The following is a 7,223-nucleotide window of genomic DNA, read 5'->3' on the forward strand; positions in this document are numbered from 1 at the left end:
TTTTTTTTGCCGTGGCATACAGAGCCCAATATGACACTCGACTACATCTGCCTGCCCGGCCCCCACTTCAGATCAAGGTGCCCCCGCCCCCCCGAAAAAAAATTTCTGCCTACGCCCCTGCATGCACAATCTCAGGTCCACTCTGGCTGCCTGCAGATTGAAGCCGGTTGATTGGTGCCTCAGCAACCTAGCGTAGCGCGCACTGGGGGGCCCGGCCATAAATCGGGTGATCGTCAATACAATGATTCAGAGAAGCAAAAAGTAAGATAAGCTTAAACAAAAATGACAAAATTTTAAATCGTGATCAAAATGTTAAATGTTACAAGCTATGGTCCTGTGAAGTCTGCAGTATTTCCTCCCCAAAGGCGGATACATACAGGCCTGGCCCAATGGGTGAGCACTCCTGACTGACGTCATGAGCCGGACGACCGGTGACCCTGCCATCGGAGAACGTTGCTGAGTGCATCAGCGGGACTATTTCTTTAGTCGTGGAGGCGGCTGGCTGCGGCGCTTCGGTTATCTAGGCGGGAGCTGTTCAGACTTCTTACATTGTATACGAGCATAGCTTATATTTGCCTAAACCTGATGTGTTATGCTGCGTAATCGACGTTGCAATATTTTCGAAAAAGAAAAGCAGATAAGTACTTGAACTCGGCTGAATAGGACGCTATTAGAATTGCGATTGGAAAATTCATAGTACTCGCACTGCCTCACTTCCCTTTACATTTACTTGGCATGTAATTTGGAGGTAGAGCCTATATATTCCTTGCTGTGCTATCGTACAACTTTTTGGAATCATGATATACACACTGCGAAAATGCGTTGTGTTCTCGTTTAAAAACCAACCCCCCTCTTCTCTATAATGCTTTAGACCTGAAGGTAAAAAAAAGGAGAAGTAGTTGAATGTTTACTGTACATTGATTTATGTGCACTTGCACAATGTCTGCTGGTGCTTGGCAGCTATATCACCGTTTAACGTGGATCCACCCAAGTTGATGCATGGTGGTACATCTCCATTTCGATGACTAACGTCCATGATCAACGATGAGACAAACCTTTGTGGTAGCTGTAGTAGTTAACGGTGAGAGCGTAATCAGAGAAAGCGGTGTGACAGCCAGAAGAGCGTCGACCAGGGTCGCCATTCCACGGCATGTTAAAGAGTAAACAGAACATCACGGCCGGACAAACGCAACGCGTGTCGTGTCTCCCCTCTAGCCCGGCCGCGATTTTTCTCGGGGCAAGCGTAAAGGCCCGAACACACGTACGCGTTGACGCGCTGCAACGCGTACGTGCGTTCGGGCCTTAAGAAGGGAACGCAGGCGCGCGTCGCAAAGCTATTTTTAATATGGATGGATGCTATATGAGCGAGGTCGAGGCCTGGGCTAATGTCGCCACCTCGTGGTGTGTTAAGGCATTGACAAAATTGCACTTCTGCCATTGGAAACGCGCCCAATGGGACGGATGCTTAGCAACGACGCGTTGCAGGAGCTAATCGCGAAGACCACGGTCCCAGACGGCGACACCCCCCCCATTATGATATAAAACTTTGAGCGCAAATAAACGACGCAGGACGAAGAAGTTTTTTACGCTCAAAATTTTATATCATAATGCGATACCTACTAGGCGACCTAGCTTTCCTGACACCACCCCGCCGACCAAGAGCACTGTGAGAGGAAAGTGTGAGATATAAAAGGCGAGTTCGTAAAGCTTCCAGAGTGTGTGACGGTGGCGTCGTGGACAGCGTGCCGGGCATCTGTTGTCGCTGACCGAGAGGTCGTGGGTTCGACTCTCGTTGATGAAACTTTTAAGTTTTTATTTACCATCTGATCGTGTGCATTTGTCCGACGTAATTTCCGCGACGGAAATACGTCACTGAAGTCTTGGTGGACCCCGGCATAAAACACTTTGGTGTTAAGAAAATGATATACACGCCCTGGACATAAGTATACCACGCCGTGCACTGTTTATACCTTTCGCACTTGAACGGCGTCGTCGGTGCCGTCCTTCTTGGTGATGTCCTGCTCTCCCACAGTAACAGAAAAGTCTGATGGGAACGTGAGCAACCTGCATGATGAATTGCGGTTGATTAAGAAGCACGAAAAAGACAGTTTATTTCTTTCCTTCCGTTTTTTTTTTACTCAAATGCCTGACAGGTATCTTGATAAACATTTTGTAAAGATAAATCAGATGCGCAAATCTTGTCAGTGTACGATGTGTTACCCTGCAGGACCGTGCGGTAATATAGAGGGGAGTGGTTACAAGTTAAAAAAAAGACAAAAGAACACAAAGACAGCAATTAAATAAGTACGTAACAAGTGAAGACCCCTAATTCTACAATATCAGCTGCAGCAATATTAGTTATCAGTATATTTAGCAGCAATTTTCCAAAGGTATCAGTGATACATAATGGTGGCCACAGGCATAACGTTTTAGACCGCAAGTCAATATTTGTGCTGCCCTTATTCTCTATGGGCGTTGAAAAAAAGGTTATTTTATTACGACTGAATGGCCTCATTCTATTTTTTTTGTCAACATGGGTTCGAAAAATGCATACGTCTACTGATACTTTGCTGTTAATGCAAAAGGAAATTGTCTTCCAGGACATTGAACAAGGGAAATTAAAACTTGCTGTTTAAGAAAATGCAGTAAAGGTTTTCACTCACTTCATCATGGTATACTGCCAACTACAACAGTACAGCATACGTGGAGTGACGCAACCACTGCTGCCATTTTAGCCTTACTGATCGGCAACACGGCGTGGCTATGAATGGTGTCCTGTTATTATATAACAACCTACATCAACACCCCATCCGGGGCCTGTGCTGACTGAAGCGCGGTCTTCGCGGTTCGGAGGCCACGATCTGACTTTGTGCAGAATCCCTTCCAGAGCTTTTCCGCTTGAGTGAGTGCTAGCCACCCTATCTGTGCTGACTATATGCTCGCCGCATTGTGTGTTTTCCTCGCCCGGCTTCTCCCGTACACCCTCTTCCCACCCCAATGGAGGAGGAGAAGGAAAAGTTGACAAACCATTTAGCTGTTCGTCCGGCTAGCTCAGTCGGTACAGCATTATACTCTTTATCTCAGGGTCGTGGGTTCGAGCTCCACGTTGGGCGCATTCTTCGTTGACAATTTTGTGTTATTATTTTTCAAACTTCTCTCTTCTAACACTACTGCGAATAAGAGGATTCTATAGTAGACTACTGTTGCAATTTAACATTATTTTTTTTCTTTGTCGAGATAAAGGTGTGGGGTTGGTCCCAGCTTCTGCTCATATAAGTACCAAACGCATCTTAAAACATTTTTTGACGTCGCCGCGTGTGCCATATTAAAGAAAGCGTAATTGAACCACAAAACGGAAAGTCGGGCTAGTTGGTCTTGACTCATAACGTATGGAATTGCACAGCGCGGATTACAGGACGAAACACTTGTCCGGGTGTGCTTCTTCAAGTGTTTCGTCCTGCATTCCGTGCTGTACAATTCCATACGTTATGTAACTGAACCAATTAACAAGCTATACTGCGCCTGTGCGCTGTCTGGTGTGCGAATGGCAGTGATTCTCCAGAGCCTCCAAAAACAGTTCAACGAGACAGCAAAGAGTACACCATGCGCAACGTGCAATCAATGTGAGTTTTGTTTTCAACATCCGTTATTTTGTTTCCGACTGTTATGTAACTAACAGTCGTCAAAATAAAGATATTCGTATCTGCTTCTAAAGACCGAGAACTTGCTGACAAAACACACTCGAACAAATAAGGCGGTGCGTGGATGTTACCTGCATGGTGCATCACGTCCGGAGGTTTTGAAGTTGTTCTTTAATGAAAACTGAGGGGGGGGGGGTGATGTACTGAAAAATCCAGCAGATCCCACGTACTGTGGGAATCGATGTAACGCGAAGCAGCCAGCAAGGAGCTGCACACATCGCCTTGTTTTTCTTTGAGGCAAATGAAGTCAATCATGTCATGACATCTACTTCACTATATATCGCGTGTTTGTCATGCATGCATGCGTGCATGTACAATATGGTATATAACATGCTAATGAAACGCATATTCTGATATATACAGCAAATGACCTATTATTCATGTTCGTCACGCACTCATGTCATGCGACATACCGATTTTGGTATACATCCAGTTAACAAAATGGCCGGAAGCGCACCAAGACAGCATCAAGTAAATCATGCCGCACACGACCTGCAAATCATGATTTGTATGTTACCACCTGTCATTAATGTTCGTCACACAGCACGTCACGCAACACCAATTTTATTGTATATCAAGCTACCGAAACGGCCGCGAGCTCACCGTGAGCGAGCCATGTAAGTCATAATATTAATGAGAACTAACACACAATAATGGCAAGGAAAGTAGAGGGGGTGTTATTTGTAGCGCCCTATAACACCCCCTATACTTTCCTTGGCATTATTGTCCGTTAGTTCTCATTGATATTGTGTCTAACAAAGAAAAACGAGCCCTTAGAGTAATATTCTTTCCTCCATGTAAGTTATGGCATACATGAAATGCGTGCCATTATTTTCATGCTATCACATGTCATATATTTTCTTCCTACAGTCACGTCGCGCAATACCAATTTTGGTGTATATTAAGCTAGCGCGACGGCCGCGAGCGCACCATGAACGTGGCATGTAAATCATGCCGTGCATGAGATGCATGACAGTATTTTCATCTTGCAAACTCTCATTTATGTTCGTCATACAGTCACGTCACCCAATACCAATTTTGGTGTATGTTAATTTGATTAAACGGTCGCGAACGCCCCGAGACCATGTCATGTTATTCATGCCGTACATGACTTGCGTACCATGATTTGCGCCTTACGACTTGTCACTTATGTTCGTCATACACTCTTGTCATGTCATAAAAATTTTGATATACAAATTATGTCATGTCATACAAATTAACGAAGCGGCCGCAAAGCGCCAAGACCGTGGCATGTAAATCATGCTGTTCATGACATTCATGTCATGATTTTAATGTTGTAACCTGTCATTTATGTTCGTCGTACAGTCATGTCATGCCATACTAATTTTGGCATACATCTCATCAACGATACGGCCCCGAGCGCACACAGTCATGGGCGGCTAGATATGTAGATACGCTGCAATCGCATAAGTTCACTAAGAAATGCTTCGCATGTAAAAACATTTGCGTGCGCAGGGGTCATTTCTTTAGCAGCGAAGCTGTTGTTTGTCGACCCTCCATCGTGGTGTAACGCTGGTCACGTGCCCTATCAGTCATCACCTAAGTATCGCATTTGATTGCCTCCAGAATCGGTTGCCGCGAAAGTTTCTCGAATTCGTCAAGAACGCTCAAGACATGGAACGTCCAAGCTCTAAAAGCTTTAGCTGTGACGGGCTCAAATTCAAGTTTTTTTTATTATTTTATAGCGAAAGAAAGATGTCATTCATTCAGAAAAAGAAATGAAGCTACTTGACAGAAAGCAATAAAAAAAAAGGAACACCCTGTATTTCATAAAGAGAATGCTGCCGCAGCAACAGCGAATAGCCAGCGGGAGCCAATATCAGCCAAGATATTTGTACGCCCGTCAATGTTTCTTGTTCCCACTAGCGTACTATAATTCCCACAAATACGTCTCAGCGTGGTACATGTTGAAAAAACAAAAGAAAAAAATGTGCGTGCCACGAAGAAAAAAAAGAAGCGCCCAACGTGGGGCTCGAACCCACGACCCTGAGATTAAGAGTCTCATGCTCTACCGACTGAGCTAGCCGGGCGACGGGCACTCGCTCACTAAAGAGCTATTTGACAGGTTGTCAAGTTTCCTTTCGTCTCGTTGGGAGAGGGGTGGTTTTTTATGAAGGTGGAAGGACAATGCCGCATGTGCCGAACAAAGCAAGGGAGGAAAACACATGGTCGTTGGCCTCCGATGCGGGAGGTACTGGGTTCGATTCTCTGTGCCGCGGACACACACCGGTTTTTGGGAAGAGAGGTACACCGACCTGGCGCCTGGCGTTTCTCGAGAAGGTTCAGATTCTCCTTCCCACTCTCTTCTTTCACTCCTCTTTTCCTTCTCCCCAGCGACGCTGCACCATGCTTTACAGAAATAAGCGCCTTTCCTCTTTCGGAACCACTAGAACTACATAATATGGTAGGGTGATAATAATAATTGCTGGGATTTCACGTGCCCAAAACCACGACATGATTACGAGGCACTCCGTAGTGAATTGCAATGAGGGCACGAAGGCGATTAAGCCAGAACTGTGAAGACACAAGTTAAGCGGGGTACTTGGTCATAGTTGATATGTTTGCCTTTCTATTTGAACTCCACCGATTGTTCTAAGGATAGCTTAGTTGCGGGGAAACCGACGTTTAGACAAAAGTGACTTGGCAAAGTCTATTGGGCGTGGATGATTTTCTGAATCGCGCCGCAGTATCAAACGCCGACGTCGGTGTTACAGATATTACATAACCGCCATGGGATGATACTGCGAGTGCTTCCGCATTTCATTTAGGGTTAATTCTTGGCGGCCCGTTACCCACACCAAACGAATGAGACTTAAATAACCCCTTTTCTTTTCCTCACAGAAAACACTCTTTCCACTTAGCGTCTTTTATGTTACCTTTGCTACCAAGCCGCCGTAATTAGTATGTGTAGAATTGCCTCGTTTTTCACCATATTAATTGGTGAGATTATCGGTATGGTGTAATTGCTGTCTGAGTAATTGTGGATCGTTTGGGTCAAGTCGTTAAAGTTGGGCGATTTTTTTTTTTTTCAGGCGAAAGCATTAAGCGCCTATGTTGGTGATCCCGTCCGCAAGACTTGTGCGAGACTTCAAACGACCATAAGGCCTCGCAAAGTCTCGGCAAAAACACACGTGACGCTGTCCGAGTGATGACCTCGCATCTTAATGTCATCATATGACGTCATGCATTACGTCACATTGTGACGTGATCGCACGATATCGTTTCTTGGTCAAAGGCGGGCGGATCAGGGTGGCCGTGCAAAACTACGTGAGGGGCAGAAAGCTTGCAATGTATCCGCTTGCGGAGGCAGCACGATATTACGCTAGGTGCAGAATGCTTTCGGAGTGGGTGGGGATCAATGCAATCAACTGAGAAGAAAAGTAAGAAGATGGCGTTCACCTTCGAGTCGCCTTATAGGCGACTACATAACGAACCGTGTGAATCTCCAGTGACCTATAGCAAACGGAAGCCTGGCACAAAGCCCGTTAATTAAAGCCGTGT

The 7,223-nt window shown here is 45.5% G+C and overlaps 1 non-coding gene across 1 annotated transcript; it reads right to left on the bottom strand.

The window, feature by feature from the left end:
- Positions 1-5,679: 5,679 nt before the first annotated feature.
- On the bottom strand, positions 5,680-5,752 carry Trnak-cuu (transfer RNA lysine (anticodon CUU)). The gene has a single exon. It is a non-coding gene; the product is annotated as a tRNA-Lys (tRNA).
- Between the last annotated feature and the right edge of the window lie 1,471 nt (positions 5,753-7,223).

Source organism: Rhipicephalus sanguineus, chromosome 2, assembly GCF_013339695.2.
Source record: "Rhipicephalus sanguineus isolate Rsan-2018 chromosome 2, BIME_Rsan_1.4, whole genome shotgun sequence".
NCBI classification, from domain to species: Eukaryota; Metazoa; Arthropoda; class Arachnida; order Ixodida; family Ixodidae; genus Rhipicephalus; species Rhipicephalus sanguineus.